This window comes from Triturus cristatus, chromosome 8 (assembly GCF_964204655.1).
Source record: "Triturus cristatus chromosome 8, aTriCri1.1, whole genome shotgun sequence".
NCBI classification, from domain to species: Eukaryota; Metazoa; Chordata; class Amphibia; order Caudata; family Salamandridae; genus Triturus; species Triturus cristatus.
In genome coordinates, this window is record NC_140591.1 from 74,218,071 (window position 1) to 74,235,482 (window position 17,412).

The following is a 17,412-nucleotide window of genomic DNA, read 5'->3' on the forward strand; positions in this document are numbered from 1 at the left end:
GAATGTCTCTTCGTACCTCGGGACCTGTCTCTTTATACATCGGGACCTCTCTCTTTATACAGCAGGACCTCTCTCATTGTACATTGGGAGCCTGTCTATTTACATATCTAGTCCTGTCTCTTTACACATCAGGGCCTGTCTCTTTATACATCTTGACCTGTCTCTTTATACATCAGGACCTGCCTCTATACATCGGGGCCTGCCTCTTGACCGGTCTCTTTACACACTTGGACCTGTCTCTTTATAGAGCGGGACCTGACTCTATACACCGTGACATGTCTCTTGACCTATTTCCTTATACATCGGGTATTGTCTCGTTATACATCTGTGTCTTGAAATGTCTCTTTATACATCAGAACCTCTCTATACATCTGGCCCTGTCTCTTTACACATCAGGACCCATCTCTTTACACATCGGGACTTGTCTCTTCATACCTCAGGACCTGTCTCTTCATACATCGAGACCTCTCTCTTTATACATCAGAACCTCTCTATACATCGGGCCCTGTCTCTTTACACATCGGGACCCATCTCTTTGCATATCAGGACCCATCTCATTACACATCCGGACCTGTCTTTTGATCTGTCTCTTTATACATCAGGATCTGTCTCTTGACCTGTGTCTTTGCACATCCGGACCTGTCTCTTTACACAACAGGACCAATCTCTTCATACTTCGGGACCCGTCTCTTTATACACTGGGACCTGCCTCTTGGCCTGTCTCTTCATACATGGGTCCCTGTCTCTCTATACATGGGGCCTGTCTCGTTATACATCGGGCCCTGTCTCTTTATACTTCAAGACCTCTCCCTTTATACATCGAAACCTCTCTCCTTACACATCGAGGCATCTCTCTATATACATCGGGACCTGTCTCTTTACACATCTTGACCTGTCTCTTTATACATCTTGATCTGTCTCTTTATACATCAGTACCTGTTTCTATACACCGGACCCCGTCTCTTGACCTGTCTCTTTATACCTCTTGACCTGTCTCTTTATACATCAGGACCTGTCTCTTTTACATCGCGCCCTGTCTCCAAATACATCTTTACCTGTCTCTTTATACATCAGGACCTGTCTCCAAATACATCGGAGCCTGTCTCTTTATACATTGGGACCTGTCTCCTTATACATCTTGACCTGTCTCGTCATACATCTTGACCTGTCTCGTCATACATCAGGACCTGTCTCTTTATACATTGGAACCTGTCTCTTTATACATTGGGACCTGTCTCTTTACACATTGCGACCTGCATGTCTCTTTACACATCGAATCCTGTTTCTTTACACAAAGGGACCTGTCTCATTATAAATTAGAACCTGTCCCTTGGCCTGTCTCTTTATACATCGGGCCCTGTTTTTTCACACATCGGGACCTGTCTCTTTACACATCGGGACCTGTCTCTTTACACATCGGGACCTGTCTCTTTACACATCGGGACCCGTCTCTTTACACATCGGGACCCGTCTCTTTACACATAGGGACCTGTCTCTTTATACATCGGGCCATGTTTTCTCACACATTGGGGCCCTTCTCTTCACACATCGGGGTCTTTCTCTTTACACATCTTGACCTGTCTCTTTATACATCAGGACCTGTCTCTATACACCGGGCCCTGTCTCTTGACCTCTCTTTATACATCAGGACCTGTCTCTTGACCTGTGTCTTTGCACATCGGGACCTGTCTCTTTACACAACAGGACCAATCTCTTCATACTTCGGGACCCGTCTCTTTATACACTGGGACCTGCCTCTTGGCCTGTCTCTTCATACATGGGTCCCTGTCTCTCTATACATGGGGCCTGTCTCTTTATACTTCAAGACCTCTCCCTTTATACATCGAAACCTCTCTCCTTACACATCGAGGCATCTCTCTATATACATCGGGACCTGTCTCTTTACACATCTTGACCTGTCTCTTTATACATCAATCAATCAATCATGGAACTTATATCGCGCACTACTCACCCGTAAGGGTCTCAAGGCGCTTGGGGAAGGGGGTCTGCTACTGCTCGAACAGCCAGGTCTTGAGCTGTTTCCTGAAGGCCAGGTGGTCCTGGGTCATCCGCAGGTGGACGGGTAGGGAGTTCCAAGTCTTAGCTGCCAGGTAGGAGAATGACCTTCCTCCAGCGGTGGCTCTCTGGATGCGAGGGACGACGGCGAGGGCGAGGTTAGCGGAACGTAGCCGGCGGGTGGGCGTGTAGAAGGTGAGGCGGCTGTTGAGGTACCCTGGGCCTAGGTCGTGGAGGGACTTGTGTGCGTGGGTGAGGAGTCTGAACGTGATCCTCTTGTTGACCGGGAGCCAGTGCAGGTCTCTCAGGTGGCACGAGATGTGGCTGCGTCGGGGGACGTCCAGGATGAGTCGGGCGGAGGCGTTCTGAATTCGCTGAAGTCTTTTCTGAAGCTTGGCCGTAGTACCGGCGTAGAGGGTGTTTCCGTAGTCTAGTCTGCTGGTGACGAGAGCGTGGGTGACCGTCTTCCTGGTCTCGGTTGGGATCCATCGGAAGATCTTTCGGAGCATGCGGAGGTTGTGGAAGCAGGCTGAGGAGACGGCGTTGACTTGTCTGGTCATCGATAGGGAGGAGTCCAGTATGACGCCCAAGTTGCGTGCGTGGTCCGTCGGTTCAGGTGCGGTGCCTAGTGCCGGGGGCCACCAGGAGTCGTCCCATGCGGAGGGTGATGGTCCCAGGATGAGGACTTCTGTCTTGTCCGTGTTCAGTTTCAGGCGGCTGATGTTCATCCATTCAGCGACGTCTGTCATCCCTTCGTGCAGGCTGGCTTTGGCGGTGTCGGGGTCTCTGGTGAGGGAGAGAATTAGCTGGGTGTCATCGGCGTAGGAAATGATGTTGAGGTTGTGTTTGCGTGCGATGGCAGCGAGGGGTTTCATGTAGATGTTGAAGAGAGTGGGGCTGAGCGACGATCCTTGCGGGACGCCGCAGATGACTTCGGTGGCCTCGGAGCGGAACGGAGGGAGGCGTACTCTCTGTGTTCTGCCTGAGAGGTATGAGATGATCCATTCCAGAGCCTTCCCTTGGATGCCGGTGTCGTTGAGGCGTTGGACTAGTGTGCGGTGGCAGACAGTGTCAAATGCTGCGGAGAGGTCTAGGAGGATGAGTGCCGCTGTTTCGCCGTTGTCGAGCAGGGCTCGGATGTCGTCGGTGGCTGCGATGAGGGCGGTCTCGGTGCTGTGGTTGGCTCTGAATCCGGACTGTGATGGGTCGAGGGATCCGTTCGTCTCGAGGAAGGCGGCCAGTTGCTTGTTGACGACCTTCTCGATGACTTTGGCGGGGAAAGGAAGGAGCGAGATGGGGCGGAAGTTCTTGAGGTCGGTCGGGTCCGCTGTTGGTTTCTTCAGCAGAGCGCTGAGTTCGGCGTGCTTCCAGCTCTCCGGGAAAGTTGCTGTGTTGAAGGAGGTGTTGATGATGTCTCGGAGGTGGGGTGCGATGGTAGAGGCTGCCTTGTTGAAAACATGATGGGGGCACGGGTCGGTCGGAGATCCGGAGTGGATGGTGTTCATCATGCGTGACGTGTCTTCGGGGGTCACCTCGGTCCATGTCTGGAGGGTGGCGGCGGGGTGCGAAGGTACGGCCGATGGGTGCGGGGGTGAAATGTCGAAGCTGTTGTGGATGTTGGCGATCTTGCGGTGGAAGTACGAGGCGAGGGAGTCGCAGAGGTCCTGTGAGGGAGTGATGTCGTTGTTGCCGGTGCTGGGGTTGGAGAACTCCTTGACGATGTTGAAGAGCTCCTTGCTGTCGTGGGCGTTCTTGTCCAGTCGTTCCCGCAGAGATTTCTTCTTGGTGGTGCGGATGAGCTGGTGATGTCTGCGAGTGGCGAGTTTCAGTGCTGTTCTGTTGTCGGCGGTCTTGTTGAGGAGCCAGGCCTTCTCGAGGGTGCGGCAGGCCTTCTTGGAGTCCTTAAGTTCGTCGGTGAACCAGGGGGCCTTCTTGCTTCTGGGCCTGGTGAGGGGGTTCTTCAGTGGCGCGAGGTCGTCGGCACAGGAGGTCAGCCACTGCGTGAGGTCGAGGGCAGCTGTGTTAGGGTCCGTGGTCCTGACAGGTGGGCTCTGGCTGAGGGAGGTGGCGAGCTGGTCGGCGGTGATCTTGCTCCAGTTTCTGTGGGGAGCCTGCTTCGGGTGATGGTGGACCGTGTTCTTTCTGAAGCTGAAATGGACGCAGCTGTGGTCGGTCCAGTGAAGTCCGGTGGAGTGGCTGAAGGTGACGTGCTTGCTGGACGAGAAGAGTGGGTCGAGCGTGTGGCCGGCGAAGTGGGTGGGGGTGTTGACCAGTTGCTGAAGTCCGAGGTTGGCGAGGTTATCCAGCAGGGCGGTGGTGTTGCGGTCAATGTTGTTCTCCAGGTGGAAGTTGAGGTCCCCGAGGAGGATGTAGTCGGCGGAGGGGAGGGCGTGAGGGCTGATGAAGTCGGCGATGTCTTCGCAGAACTGTGCGCGTGGTCCCGGGGGTCTGTAGATGAGGGTGCCTCTGAGGGTAGTCTTGGGGTCGGTGTGGATCTGGAAGTGCAGGTATTCGGCGGCGTTGAATACGTCGATGGAGTCAGTCGAGATGCGAATGGTGCTCTTGTGTACGATGGCGATGCCTCCTCCGGTCTGGTTGACGCGATCCTTCCTGTTTCTATACACCGGGCCCTGTCTCTTGACCTGTCTCTTTATACCTCTTGACCTGTCTCCTTATACATCAGGACCTGTCTCTTTTACATCGCGCCGTGTCTCCAAATACATCTTTACCTGTCTCTTTATACATGAGGACCTGTCTCCAAATACATCGGAACCTGTCTCTTTATACATTGGGACCTGTCTCCTTATACATCTTGACCTGTCTCGTCATACATCAGGACCTGTCTCTTTATACATTGGAACCGGTCTCTTTATACATTGGGACCTGTCTCTTTACACATTGCGACTTGCCTGTCTCTTTACACATCGAATCCTGTTTCTTTACACATAGGGACCTGTCTCATTATAAATTAGAACCTGTCCCTTGGCCTGTCTCTTTATACATCGGGCCCTGTTTTTTCACACATCGGGGCCTTTCTTTTCACACATCGGAACCTGTCTCTTTACACATCGGGACCTGTCTCTTTACACATCGGGACCTGTCTCTTTACACATCGGAACCCGTCTCTTTACACATCAGAACTTGTTTCTTCATTCCTCGGAACCTGTCTTTTTATACATTGGGACCTGTCTCTTTACACATTGGGACCTGCCTGTCTCTTTACAAATTGAATCCTGTTTCTTTACACATTGAATCCTGTTTCTTTACACATAGGGACCTGTCTCTTTATACATCGGGCCCTGTTTTTTCACACATTGGGGCCCTTCTCTTCACACATCGAGGTCTTTCTTTTACACATCTTGACCTGTCTCTTTATACATCAGGGCCTGTCTCTATACACCGGGCCCTGTCTCTTGACCTGTCTCTTTATACATCAGGACCTGTCTCTATACACCGGGCCCTGTCTCTTGACCTCTCTTTATACATCAGGACCTGTCTCTATACACCGGGCCCTCTCTCTTGACTTGTCTCTTTATACATTAGGACCTACCTCTATACATCGGGGACTGTCTCTTTACACACCTGGACCTGTCTCTTTACACATTGTAACCTTCTTTATACATCAGGACCTCTCTCTTTATAGAGTCGGACCTGACTCTATACATCGGGACCTGCCTCTATACATCGGGGCTGGTCTCTTGGCCTGTCTCTTTACACACCTGGACTTGTCTCTTTACACATTTTAACCTTTCTCTTTAAACACTTGGACCTGTCTCTTTATAGAGCGGGACCTGACTCTCTACATTGGGACATGTCTCATGACCTATTTCCTTATACATTGGGTATTGTCTCGTTATACATCTGGACCTGACCTGCATCTTGACCTGTCTCTTTATACATCAGCACCTCTCTATACATCAGGCCTTGTCTCTTTACACATCGGGATCCCTCTCTCTTTATACATCGGGACCTGCCTGTTTATACATCGGGACCTGTCTCTTTATACATCGGGCCCTGCCTCTTTATACATCGGGCCCTGTCTCTTTATACATCGGGACCTGTATATCAATCAATCAATCAATCATGGCATTTGTAAAGCGCACTACATACCCGCGAGGGTCTCAAGGCGCTGTGGGGAGGGGGGGGGGGGGGGGGGGCAGGGAGCTGCTACTGTTCGAAGAGCCAGGTCTTGAGAAGTCTTCGGAGCCGGCGGGTGGGGGTGTAGAGTCGGCTGTTGAGGTACATTGGTCCGGTGTTGTGGGGAGCCTTGTGTGCGTGGGTGAGGAGTTTGAAGGTTATCCTCTTGTTGACAGGGAGCCAGTGCAGGTCTCTCAGGTGGGGTGTGATGTGGCTGCGGCGAGGGATGTCGAGGATCAGGCATGCAGAGGCGTTCTGGATGCGTTGAAGCCGTTCCAGGAGTTTGGCCGGGGCTCCTGCGTAGAGTGCGTTTCCATAGTCCGGTCTACTGCTGACGAGGGCCTGGGTGACCGTCCTTGTTTCGGTGGGGATCCACTTGAAGATCCTGCGACGCATGCGGAGGGTGTTGAAGCAGGAGGAGGAAACGGCGTTGACCTACTTCGTCATGGAGAGGGTAGAGTCGAGGATGACTCCTAGGTTGCGTGCGTGGTCGGTGGGTGTTGGGGGTGTTCCTAGTGCAGTCGACCACCAGGAGTCGTCCCAGGCCGAGGGGGTGGATCCGAGGATGAGGACCTCTGTCTTGTCCGAGTTCAGCTTCAGTCGACTGTTCCTCATCCAGTCGGCGAAGGCCTTCAGTCCTTCGTGGAGGTTGGTTTTGGCGGTGTGGGGGTCCTTGGTGAGGGAGAGGTTCAGCTGGGTGTCGTCAGCGTAGGAGATGATGTTGAGGTCGTGCCGTCGTGCGATGTGGGCGAGTGGTGCCATGTAGATGTTGAACAACATTGGGCTGAGGGATGAGCCTTGGGGTACGCCTCGGAACCTGCCTCTTTATAGATCAGGGCCTGTCTCTTAATACCTGGGGACCTGTCTCTTTATACATCGGGACCTGTCTCTTTATACATCCGGCCCTGTCTCTGTATACCAGGCCTTGTCTCTTGACCTGTCTCTTTATACATCAGGGCCTGTCTCTTTATACATCTTGACCTGTCTCTTTATACATCTTGACCTGTCTCTTTATACATCAGGACCTGTCTCTTTACACACCAGAACCTGTCTCTTTACACATCAGGACCTGTCTCTTTACACATCAGGACCTGTCTCTTTACACATCAGGACCTGTCTCTTTATACATCTGTCCCTTTCTCTCTATACATGGGGCCTATCTCTTGACCTGTCTCTTTACACACCTGGGCTTGTCTCTTTACACATTGTAACCTTTCTCTTTATACATTGGGACCTGTCTCTTTATAGAGCGTGACCTGACTCTATACATCGGGACATGTCTCTTGACCTATTTCCTTATACATCGGTTATTGTTTTGTTATACATCTGGACCTGACCTGTGTCTTGACCTGTCTCTTTATACATCAGAACCTCTCTATACATCGGGCCCTGTCTCTTTACACATCGGGACCCGTCTCTTTACACATCGGGAACCGTCTCTTTACACATCGGGACCCGTCTCTTTACACATTGGGACTTGTCTCTTCATACCTCGGGACCTATCTCTTCATACCTCGGGACCTCTCTCTTTATTCATCATGACCTCTCTCATTATACATCGGGAGCTTCTCTATTTACACATCAAGACCTGTCTCTTTACACATCAGGACCTGTCTCTTTACACACCAGAACCTGTCTCTTTACACATCAGGACCTGTCTCTTTACACACCAGAACCTGTCTCTTTACACATCAGGAGATGTCTCTTTATACATCTGTCCCTTTCTCTCTATACATGGGGCCCATCTCTTGGCCTGTCTCTTTACACACCTGGGCTTGTCTCTTTACACATTGTAACCTTTCTCTTTATACATCGGGACCTGTCTCTTTATAGAGTGTGACCTGACTCTATACATCAGACCCAGACTCCTTATTCACCGGATCTGTCTCTTGACTGGTCTCTTTACACACTTGGACCTGTCTCTTTATACATCTGGCCCTTTCTCTTTATAGAGCGGGACCTGTCTCTCTATACATGGGGCCTGTCTCTTTATACATCAGGACCTGTCTTTTGATCTGTCTCTATATACATCAGGATCTGTCTCTTGACCAGTCTCTTTGCACATCAGGACCTGTCTCTTTACAGAACAGGACCTGTCTCTTTACACAACAGGACCTGTCTCTTTACACAACAGGACCTGTCTCTTTACACAACAGGACCTGTCTCTTTACACAACAGGACCTGTCTCTTTACACAACAGGACCTGTCTCTTTACACAACAGGACCTGTCTCTTTACACAACAGGACCTGTCTCTTTACACAACAGGACCTGTCTCTTTACACAACAGGACCTGTCTCTTTACACAACAGGACCAATCTCTTCATACACCGGGACCCATCTCTCTATACACTGGGACCTGCCTCTTGGCCTGTTTCTTCATACATGGGTCCCTGTCTCTCTATACATGGGTCCCTGTCTCTCTATACATGGGGTCTGTCTCGATATGCATTGGGTCCTGTCTTGATATGCATCGGGTCCTGTCTCGATATGCATCTGGTCCTGTCTCGATATACATTGGGTCCTGTCTCGTTATACATTGGGCCCTGTCTCATTATACTTCAAGACCTCTCTCTTTATACATGGGGACCTCTCTCTTTATACATCGGGACCTGTCTCTTTACACATCTTGACCGGTCTCTTTATACATCAGGCCCTGTCTCTATACACCGGGCCCTGTCTCATGACCTGTCTCTTTATACATCAGGACCTGTCTCTTTATACATCAGGACCCGTCTCTTCATACATCGGACCTGTCTCTTCATACATTGGAACCTGTCTCTTTATACATTGGGACCTGTCTCTTTACACATTGCGACCTGCCTGTCCCTTTACACATTGAATCCTGTTTCTTTACACATAGGGACCTGTCTCATTATAAATCAGAACCTGTCTCTTGATACATCGGGCCCTGTTTTTTCGCACATCAGGGCCTTTCTCTTCACACATCGGGACCCGTCTCTTTACAAATTGGGATCCGTCTCTTTACACATCGGGATCCGTCTCTTTACACATCGGGACTTGTTTCTTCATACCTCGGAACTTGTCTTTTCATACATCGGGACCTGTCACTTTACACATTGGGACCTGCCTCTTTATACATCAGGCCCTATTTTTTCACACATAGGGGCCCTTCTCTTCACACATCCGGGTCTTTCTCTTTATACATCAGGGCCTGTCTCTACACACCGGGACCTGTTGCTTGACCTTTCTCTTTATACATCAGGGCCTGTCTCTATACACCGGTCCCTGTGTCTTGACCTCTCTTTATACATCAGGACCTGTCTCAATACACCGGGCCCTCTCTCGTGACCTATTTCTCTATACATCAGGACCTGTCTCTTTATACATCAGGACCTGCCTCTATACATCGGGCCCTGTCTCTATACATCGGGCCCTGTCTCTTGGCCTGTCTCTTTACACACCTGGACTTGTCTCTTTACACATTGTAACCTTTCTCTCTATACACCTGAACCTGTCTCTTTATAGAGCAGAACCTGACTCTATACACAACAGGACCAATCTCTTCATACACCGGGACCCATCTCTCTATACACTGGGACGTGCCTCTTGGCCTGTTTCTTCATACATGGGTCCCTGTCTCTCTATACATGGGTCCCTCTCTTTATACATCGGGACCTGTCTCTTTACACATCTTGACCTGTCTCTTTATACATCGGGACCTGTCTCTATACACCGGGCCCTGTCTCATGACCTGTCTCTTTATACATCAGGACCTGTCTCTTTATACATCAGGACCTGTCTCCTTGTACATTGGGACCTGTCTCCTTATACATCTTGACCTGTCTCTTTATACATCAGGACCTGTCTGTTCATACATTGGAACCTGTCTCTTTATACATTGGGACCTGTCCCTTTACACATTGCGACCTGCCTGTCTCTTTACACATTGAATCCAGTTTCTTTACACATAGGGACCTGTCTCATTATAAATCAGAACCTGTCTCTTGATACATCGGGCCCTGTTTTTTCGCACATCAGGGCCTTTCTCTTCACACATCGGGGCTTTCTCTTTACACATCGGGACCCGTCTCTTTACACATCAGGATCCGTCTCTTTACACATCGGGACTTGTTTCTTCATACCTCAGAACTTGTCTTTTCATACATCGGGACCTGTCACTTTACACATTGGGACCTGCCTGTCTCTTTACACATTGAATCCTGTTTCTTTACACATAGGGACCTGTCTCTATATTCATCAGGCCCTATTTTTTCACACATAGGGGCCCTTCTCTTCACACATCCGGGTCTTTCTCTTTATACATCAGGGCCTGTCTCTACACACCGGTCCCTGTGTCTTGACCTCTCTTTATACATCAGGACCTGTCTCAATACACCGGGCCCTCTCTCTTGACCGATTTCTCTATACATCAGGACCTGTCTCTTTATACATCAGGACCTGCCTCTATACATCGGGCCTGTCTCTTTACACACCTGGACCTGTCTCTTTACACATTGTAACCTTTTTCTTTATACATCAGGACCTGTCTCTTTATAGAGCGGGACCTGACTCTATATATCAGGACCTGCCTCTATACATCGGGCCCTGCCTCTATACATCGGGCCCTGTCTCTATACATCGGGCCCTGTCTCTTGGCCTGTCTCTTTACACACCTGGACTTGTCTCTTTACACATTGTAACCTTTCTCTCTATACACCTGAACCTGTCTCTTTATAGAGCGGAACCTGGCTCTATACATCGGGACATGTCTCGTGACCTATTTCCTTATACATCGGGTATTGTCTCATTATACATCTGGACCTGACCTGTGTCTTGACCTGTCTCTTTATACATCAGAGCCTCTCTATACATCGGGCCCTGTCTCTTTACACATTGGGCCCAATCTCTTTACACATCGGGACTTGTCTCTTTATACATCAGGACCTGTCTCTTTATACATCGGGACCTGTCTCTTTATACATCGGGACCTGTCTCTTTATACATCGGGACCTGTCTCTTTATACATCGGGACCTGTCTCTTTATACATCGGGACCTGTCTCTTTATACATCGGGACCTGTCTCTTTACACATTGGGAATGTCTCTTCATACATCGGGACCTGTCTCTTTATACATTGGGACCTCTCTCATTATACATAAGGACCTCTCTCATTATACATTGGGAGCCTGTCTATTTACGTATCCAGTCCTGTGTCTTCACACATCAGGACCTGTCTCTTTACACATCAGGACCTGTCTCTTTATACATCAGGACCTGTCTCTTTATACATCGGGACCTGTCTCTTTATACATCGGGACCTCTCTCTTTATACATCGGGACCTGCCTCTTGCCTCTTTATACATCGGGACCTGCCTCTTTATACATCGGGACCTGTCTCTTTATAGAGCGGGACCTGACTCTATACATCAGGATACGTCTCTATACACATTGGGACCCGTCTCTTTACACATTGGGAATGTCTCTTCATACATCGGGACCTGTCTCTTTATACATTGGGACCTCTCTCTTTATACATAAGGATCTCTCTCATTATACATAAGGATCTCTCTCATTATACATTGGGAGCCTGTCTATTTACGTATCCATTCCTGTGTCTTTACACATCAGGACCTGTCTCTTTACACATCAGGACCTGTCTCTTTATACATCTGACCTTGTCTCCTTATACATCAGGACCTATCTTTTGATCTGTCTCTTTATATATCTTTACACATTGCGACCTGCCTGTCTCTTTACACATCGAACCCGGTTTCTTTACACCTAGGGGCCTGTCTCATTATAAATTAGAACCTGTCACTTTATACATCGGGCCCTGTTTTTTCACACATCGTGGCCTTTCTCTTCACACATCGGAGGGTTACTCTTTACACATCTGGACCCGTCTCTTTACACATCGGGACTTGTTTCTTCATACCTCAGAACCTATCTTTTTATACATTGGGAACTGTCTCTTTACATATTGGGACCTGCCTGTCTCTTTACACATTGAATCCTCTTTCTTTACACATAGGGACATGTCTCTTTATACATCGGGCCCTGTCTTTCTCTTTGCACATCTTGACCTGTCTCTTTCTACATCCGGGCCAGTCTCTATACACCGGGCCCTGTCTCTTGACCTTTCTTTATACATCAGGGCCTGTCTCTTTATACATCAGGACCTGCCTCTTTATACATCAGGACCTGCCTCTATACAACGGGGCCTGTCTCTTTACACACCTAGACCTGTCTCTTTACACATTGTAACCTTTATCTTTATACATCAGAACCTGTCTCTTTCTAGAGCGGGACCTGACTCTATACATCGGGACCTGCCTCTGTACATCGGGCCCTGCCTCTATACATCGGGCCGTGTCTCTTGGCCTGTCTCTTTACACACCTGGACTTGTCTCTTTACACATTGTAACCTTTTTCTTTATACTCCTGGAGCTGTCTCTTTATAGAGCAAGACCTGACTCTACACATTGCGACATGTCTCTTGACCTATTTCCTTATACATCGGGTACTGTCTCGTTATACATCTGGACCTTACCTGTGTCTTGACCTGTCTCTTTATACATCAGAACCTCTCTATACATCGGGCCATGTCTCTTCATACATTGGAACCACTCTCTTATACATCAGGACCTGTCTCGTTATACATCGAGACCTCTCTCTTTACACATCGGGACCCGTATCTTTACACATCGGGACTTCTCTTCATACCGCGGGAGCTGTCTCTTCATACATCAGGACCTCTCTCTTAATTTCATCAGGACCTCTCTCATTATACATCGGGAGCCTGTCTATTTACAAATCTAGTCCTGACTCTTTACACATCATGACCTGTCTCTTTACACATCAGGACCTGTTTCTTTATTCATCTGGCCCTGTCTCTTTATAGAGCGAGACCTGTCTCTCTATACATGGGGCCTGTCTCTTTATACATCAGGATCTGTCTCTTGACCTGTGTCTATGCCCATCAGGACCTGTCTCTTTACACAACAGGACCAATCTCTTCATACATTGGGACCCGTCTCTTTATACACTGGGACCTGCCTCTTGGCCTGTCTCTTCATACATCGGTCCTTGTCTCTCTATACATGGAGCCTGTCTCGTTATACATCGGGTACTGTCTCGTTATACATCAGGCCCTGTCTCTTTATACTTCAAGACCTCGCCCTTTATACATCGAGACCTCTCTCCTTATACATCGAGACCTCTCTCTTTACACAGCTTGACCTGTCTCTTTACACAGCTTGACCTGTCTCTTTACACATCTTGACCTGTCTCTTTATACATCAGGACCTGTCTCTATACACCGGGCCCTGTCTCTTTATACATCAGGGCCTGTCTCTTTATACCTTTTGACCTGTCTCTTTATACATCAGGAGATGTCTCTTTATACATCGCGCCCTGTCTCTTTATACATTGGAACCTGTCTCTTTATACATTGGGAGCTGTCTCCTTATACATCTTGACCTGTCTCTTTATACATCAGGACCTGTCTCTTTATACATTGGGACCTGTCTCTTTACACATTGGGACCTGTCTCTTTACACATTGGGACCTGCCTGTCTCTTTACAGATAGAATCCTGTTTCTTTACACATCGGGACCCTTCTCTTTACACATAGGGACCTGTCTCTTTATTCATCGGGCCATGTTTTTTCACACATTGGGGCACTTCTCTTCGCACATCGGGGTCTTTCTCTTTACACATCTTGACCTGTCTCTTTATACATCAGGGCCTGTCTCTATACACCGGGCCCTGTCTCTTGACCTGTCTCTTTATACATCACGACCTGTCTCTATACACCGGGCCCTATCTCTTGACCTCTCTTTATATTTCAGGACCTGTCTCTATACACTGGGCCCTCTCTCTTGACCTGTCCCTTTATACATCAGGGCCTGTCTCTGTATACATCAGGACCTGCCTCTATACATTGGGGCCTGTCTCTTCTTTTTCTTTACACATCAGGACCTGTCTCTTTATAGAGCGGACCTGACTCTATACATCGGGACATGTCTCTTGACCTATTTCCTTATACATTGGGTATTGTCTCGTTATGCATCTGGACCTGACCTGTGTCTTGACCTGTCTCTTCATACATCAGAACCTCTCTATACATCGGGCCCTGTCTCTTTACACATCGGGACCCATCTCTTTACACATCGGGACCCGTCTCTTTACACATTGGGACTTGTCTCTTCATACCTCGGGACCTGTCTCTCCATACATCGGGACCTCTCTCTTTAGACATCGGGACCGCTCTCATTATACATCGGGAGCCTGTCTATTTACATATCTAGTCCTGTCTCTACACATCAGGCCCTACCTCTTTACACATCAGGACCTGTCTCTCTATACATGGGGCCTGTCTCTTTATACATCAGGATCTGTCTTTTGATTTGTCTCTTTATACATCAAGATCTGTCTCTTGACCTGTGTCTTTGCCAATCTGGACCTGTCTCTTTACACATCAGGACCAATCTCTTGATACATCTGGACCTGTCTCTTTATACACTGGGACCTGCCTCTTTATACACTGGGACCTTCCTCTTGGCTTGTTTCATCATACTTGGGTCCCACTCCCTGTCTCTCTGTACATGGGGTCTGTCTCGTTATACATCGGGTCTGTCTCGTTATACATCGGGTCCTGCCTTTTAACACATTGGGCTCTGCCTCTCTATACATCGGGTCCTCTCTCTTTATACATCGAAACCTCTCTTTTTATACGTCGAGACCTCTCTCCTTCTACGTCGAGACCTCTCTCCTTCTACGTCGAGACCTCTCTCCTTCTACGTCGAGACCTCTCTCTTTATACATCGGACCCTGTCTGTTTATACATCGGACCCTGTCTGTTTATACATCGGACCCTGTTTGTTTATACATCGGGCCCTGTCTGTTTATACATCGGACCCTGTCTGTTTATACATCTGGCTGTGTCTCTCTTTACATGGCACCTGTCTCTTTATACATCAGGATCTGTCTCTTGACCTGTCTCTATACACATCAGGACCAATCTCTTGATACATCGAGACCTGTCGCTTTATACACTGGGACCTGCCTCTTGGCCTGTCTCATCATACATGGGTCCCACTCCCTGTCTCTCTATACGTGGGGCCTGTCTCGTTATACATCGGGCCCTGTCTGTTTATACATCGGGCCCTGTCTGTTTATACATCGGGCCCTGTCTGTTTATACATCGGGTCCTGTCTATTTACACATTGAGGCCTGTCTCTTTTCATATCGGGTCCTGTCTCTTTACACATCAGGACCAATCTCTTCGTACATCGGGACCTGTCTCTTTATACACTGGGACCTGCCTCTTGTCCTGACTCATCGTACATGGGTCCCTGTCTCTATACATGGGGCCTGTCTCGTTATACATCGCGTCCTGTCTCTTTATATATCGTGCCCTGCCTCTTTATACATCGGGACCTCTCTCTATGTTCATCAAGACCTCTCTCTTTATACATAGGACCCTGTCTGTTTATACATCGAGGCCTGTATCTTTTCATAATGGTACCTGTCTGTATATACATCGAGCCCTGTCTCTTTACACATCGTGGCCTGTCTATTGATACATCAGGATCTGTCTCTTGACCTGTGTCTTTGCACATCGGGACCTGTCTCTTTACACATCAGGACCAATCTCTTCATATATCGAACCCTGTCTCTTTACACATCGTGGCCTGTCTACTGATACATCGGGACCTATCTCTTCATACGTCGGGACCTGTCTCTTCGTACATCAGGATCTGTCTCTTGACCTGTGTCTTTGCACATCGGGACCTGTCTCTTTACACATCAGTACCATTCTCTTCATACATCGGGGCCTGTCTCTTGATACACTGGGACCTGCCTCTTGGCCTGTCTCATCATACATGGGTCCCTGTCTCGTTATACATTGGGTCCCCGTCCTGCCTCTTTATACATCGGGACCTCTCTCTTTATATATCGAGACCTCTCTTTTTATACATTGAGACCTCTCTCCTTATACATTGAGACCTCTCTCTGTATACATCGGACCCTGTCTGTTTATACATAGGGCCCTGTCTGTTTATACATCGGGCCCTGTCTGTTTACACATTGAGGCATGTCTCTTTTCATATGAGGACCTGTCTCTTTACACATCAGGACCAATCTCTTCATACATCGGAACCTGTCTCTTTACACACTGGGACCTGCCTCTTGGCCTCTCTCTTCATACATGGGTCCCTGTCTCTATACCTGTGGCCTGTCTCGTTATACATCGGGTCCTGTCGCTCTATATATTGGGCCCTGTCTCATTATACATCGTGACCTCTCTCTAAGTTCATCAATACCTCTCTTTTTATACATCGGACCCTCTCTGTTTATACATCGGGCCCTGTCTGTTTACACATCGAGGCCTGTCTCTTTTCATATCGGGGCCTGTCTCTTCACACATCGGGCCCTATCTCTTTATACAATGGAACCTGTCTCTTCATTCATCTATCCATGTCTCTCTATAGATGAGGCCTGTCTCTTAATACACCAGGACCGGTCTTTTGGTATGTCTCCTTATAAATCAGGATCTGTCTCTTGACCTGTCTCTTTACATATCGGGCCCTGTCTCTTTACACATCGAGCCCTGTCTCTTTACACATCGTGGCCTGTCTGTTGATACATTGGGACCTATCTCTTCATATGTCGGGACCTGTCTCTTTATACATCAGGATCTGTCTCTTTATACATCAGGATCTGTCTCTTGACCTGTGTCTTTGCACATCGGGGCCTCACTCTTTACACATCGGGACCAATCTCTTTATACATCGGGACCTGCCTCTTGGCCTGTCTCATCATATATGGGTCCCTGTCTCTCTATACATGGGGCCTGTCTCGTTCTACATTGGCTCCTGTCTCTTTATACATCGGGACCTGTCTCTTTATACACTGGGACCTGCCTCTTGGCCTGTCTCATCATATATGGGTCCCTGTCTCTCTATACATGGGGCCTGTCTCTTTATACATCGGGACCTGTCTCTTTATACATCGTGACCTCTATCTATGTACATCAAGACCTCTCTCTTTATACATCGAGGCCTCTCTCATCATACATCAGACCCTGTCTCTTTATACATCGGGTCCTGTCTCTTCATACAGCGGGTCCTGTCTCTTCATACATCGGGACCTGTCTTTTTATACATCGTGACCTCTCTCTATGTACATCAAGACCTCTCTCTTTATACATCGAGACCTGTCTCTTTATACACTGGGACCTGCCTCTTGGCCTGTCTCATCATACATGGGCCCCTGTCTCTCTATACATGGGC

General features: G+C 48.6%; 1 protein-coding gene across 1 annotated transcript in view; it reads left to right on the forward strand.

The window, feature by feature from the left end:
• The window catches only part of POLQ (DNA polymerase theta), a 580,345-nt gene that overhangs the window by 535,270 nt on the left and 27,663 nt on the right, over positions 1-17,412 (forward strand). The window lies entirely within an intron of this gene.